Raw genomic sequence first — 3,797 nt, 5'->3', positions numbered from 1 at the left:
TCAACTGAATAGACTGCTATCACTTTACAATTAGAAATTAGCCACCTCCACGGAGCCCTCGACAGTGCCCATTAGTCTTCCTATGTATCTCCAGTAGTAGCTTTTCCATTTTACACCTTTTCCAGTTTTCTCAAACTTCTCACACTCATTCTCAAGTAATGACCTGTCCCCAACTTCAGTGAGATAATAAAAGCAATAAATGATCACACTCTTCAACTTCCCACCACTGGTTCTAAATCTACACATCCCCCTGCACTTGTTCCTGCTGCACCTGTCTTCTCTCCCCTCGCCCTTTACAATAGATAAATCACTCTCCTGCTGACCAAGGGGAGCTCAGAATGGGCTCTGTGGGACTCATTCACTCTCCTCTTCTCTGGAAGGCATCTCACTCTGTATCATCTCTTCCCGAAACGTGCCACATGCGCACATCTTTGCTTCTGAACCACTTCATCTGTATTCAGATTTATTCTAGTCTCTCCTTAAACAAGAAGCAAACTAACAAAGTTTTAGAGGAAATCTCTTCAGTTTGGTCCCTGTGTCACTTCTCTCCTTCACAGTTAACTTCCTGGAGGAGTGTGTTCCCTACACATGCAGTCTTTACTCTTCATCACCCACTTACTGTATTTCAGAATGACTTCAATTTTGCATGATCTTTTCTTTAATTTAAGTAATAGAGAAAAAAATGAAAGAAGAAAGCAAATAAACAAAAAAAAATCACCAGAACTCTCATATCCCCAAAATAATAATGTCTTTTCTCTTTGTAATATCTTTTTCTATTAATAGATACCAACAAGAGGATGGACAGGTTGGGGAGAAAATGTAAAATGGAATAATATTCTATATGCTATCTTTCTTTTTTCTTTTTTTTTTTTTTTTTTTAGAGAGAGAGAAAGAGGCAGGGAGAGAGAGACAGGAACATTGAGCTGCTCCTGTATGTGCCCTGACCAGAGATTGAACTCACAACCTTGTTGTTTTGGGATGATGCTCTTAACAGACTGAGCTAACTGGCCAGGGTCTGTGCTATCTTTTTAAAGTAAGATTTCATTGTTCTTGAATTTAACAGAAGAAATGAAATTACTAAAAGACCAACTCCTTACTTTGAACAATTTTCCTCATATTCTTAGTTTTATAAGTTATGTTGTTATTTTTAACATTGTCAAGTTATTTAATACTTAAATCTGTTTTTGTAATTATAATCCTCCAAGTATTCAGTCCTAGTTCTCTATTTAAATGCATCTAATCCTGAACACTAATAATTTTTACCATAGGTTTTCCATTCCTGAGTATACTCAATAAATACATTTGGGGCATGTAGCACTTGGGGGACGAGAATAAAAAATGGGTAATATCTTTGCACTCGTAGAACTTACATTCTAAACAAGGAGAGAGAAAATATACAAGGCAAAGCAAGATACTTTTCAGATTGTTTGTAAGTGCTATGTACATCAGGATACATAATGAATAAGTAGGGAAAAGGCTATTTTAGCCAAGAAAGAACTCTCTTTAGATGTGACATGTGCATTGAGCCCTGAATGATTCAGAAGAATCAATCACAAAAAGGTCTTAAAGGAAAAACATTCTATGTAAAGCAGAGGCAGATTTAAAGGTGGGCACACTGGGCATGTGCCCTGGGCCCCGACCTCTGAAGGGCCCCGCAAAACCCCAACTTTACACTTTTTTCTAATGACATTAAGTTTGGTCTCATATGTGCAATTTTAACATTAATCGTACATAATAATTTTTATTTACTTAAAAATACGGTTAACATGTATTTTTATTTTTCCTGTCTCTTTTTTTAAGGGGCCCAATATTTTCTTCTGCGCCCGGGGCCTCAACTGACCTTAATCTGACTCTGATGTAAAAGGAACAAAAAAATACCTAAGACAAAGATAAGCAAGACTTGTTTGAACACCCAAAAGTAGGCCTGTGTAGCTAGCTAGAGCTTAGTAGGACAGTAGGAGAGGAGAATATGTGCTTGAAGAGGCAGTCAGGAGTCATTTTATACAGGGAATTTCGGGCCAAAACATAAACCTGGGACTTTATTCAAAATGCAATGCAAAGGTTTTAGAAGGAGTAAGCAAGAGAAGGAGAGATGGATATGAACTGACTTACATTGTTTGAACACAGATTTGACTCCTGTATAGAGAATTAATTAAATGAGAAGGTAGCGTGACAAAGTAGAAGCAGGAAGTCCAGTTAAGAGATTATCATAGTAATCCAGGCAAGAGATGATGGTGGCCTGAACTAGAGTGATAACAGTGAAGATACAGAGTGTAGCATATTTAGATATACATTAGAAGTGGAGTGCATGGCACTTCCTGGAGTGGATGGGATTAGAGGTAGAGGAATCAGAAAAATGGAACCAAGGACAGTTCCAGTGTTAGGCTGGTTGGCTGGTTGGTTTTAATTTATTTTCCTTGAGCAACTGAGTGAAAACTAGTGTCATTTATTAAAAAGGGAAAGGCTGAAAAAGTAATAGGTTGGATTGGGAGCAGGGGTCCAGGAATGTTACATTTGAGATACCATTACCTACTAAAAATCCAGGAGTCAGAGGTTCAATGGAGAAAGAAATTTAGAAGTGGTGAACATTTGGATGGGGAAATTTAGATATCTACTGGATAGTTACTAGAAATCCAGGAGTCAGAAATTCAATGGAGAGAGAAATTTGGAAGTAGTCAACATAACTCCAAGGATAAAATCACTCCACAGCCCCCACACCTGCCTTACCTGGCCCAATAAAGATGGTGGTCATAAGTCTTCACTAATACAATGAAATCATCTGAGAAACTTTAATAAATATTTATGCCCTGTTCTCTACCCCCAATTAAAACAGAATATATGAGGACTGGATGTGGCATAAATGTAGATAAAGGAGTGGACCAGGAATAAGACTTTGGATGCACTCACATCTGACGCTGGAAAGAGGAGATTCTAGTAAAGAAGTCTGAGAAGGAGTAGAACCAGGGAGGAAGGGGGAGAAGTGGAAAAGTGTGCTGCTCTTTCTGTCTGGCTCCAGCCATCAGGAAAGCCAAGATGGGCACCTACAAGTACACCCAGGAGCTGTGGAGGAAGAAGCAGTCCATGTAACATGCTTCTTTCTCTGGGTGTGCTGTGGGCAGTACCGCCATCTCTTTGTGCTCCGCAGGATCCCACGCCTTACCTGCTGATAAAGTACACAGGGCGGGATACAAAGCCAAGCAAGATTATGTCATATATCAAATTGGTGTGCACTGTGGTGGCTACAAACACCCTGTCCTTGAGGGTATGACCTAGACAAGCCTGTCCATCATGGTGTTAACCAGCTAAAGCTTGCTCAAAGCCTTCAGTCTGTTGCCCAGGAGCAAGCTGGATGCACTGTGGGGCTCATGACGATTCCACATACAAATTCTTTAAGAGTATGCTCATTGATCCATTCCATAAGGCTATCAGAGGGAATCCTGACACCCAGTGGATCACCAAACTAGCCCATAGCACAGGGAGATGTAAGGGCTGGTGGTTCTCACCATGCAGCTTGGAGAAGAAACCCTCCAGCTCCACCATCACCGCTAATGTAAGTAACGTTTGTAAAATTCTCACCTAATAAACAACTTAAAACAGTCCAAAAAATTAAAAAGTGTGCTGTCCTGGAAACCAAGAGAAGAAAGCGTTTCAGGAAGGATAGAGAAGCCACTCTGCTACGGACACAATGGGTAAGATATGGACCAAGTAAATATGGAGGAGTTGGTCAAGTTACCATCTGTTTGTTTGTGATTTATCAGTCATGTAAAGGGAAATCACCAGCTAAGAGAATGTAAAAA

General features: G+C 39.8%; 1 pseudogene; it reads left to right on the top strand.

Annotated features, from left to right (window-relative positions):
- Positions 1–3,033: 3,033 nt before the first annotated feature.
- Positions 3,034–3,554, top strand: LOC136322846 (large ribosomal subunit protein eL15-like; annotated as a pseudogene).
- The last annotated feature ends 243 nt before the right edge of the window (positions 3,555–3,797 follow it).

This window comes from Saccopteryx bilineata, chromosome 2 (assembly GCF_036850765.1).
Source record: "Saccopteryx bilineata isolate mSacBil1 chromosome 2, mSacBil1_pri_phased_curated, whole genome shotgun sequence".
Classification (NCBI taxonomy): domain Eukaryota; kingdom Metazoa; phylum Chordata; class Mammalia; order Chiroptera; family Emballonuridae; genus Saccopteryx; species Saccopteryx bilineata.
This window is presented reverse-complemented; position numbering and strand designations above follow the sequence as displayed.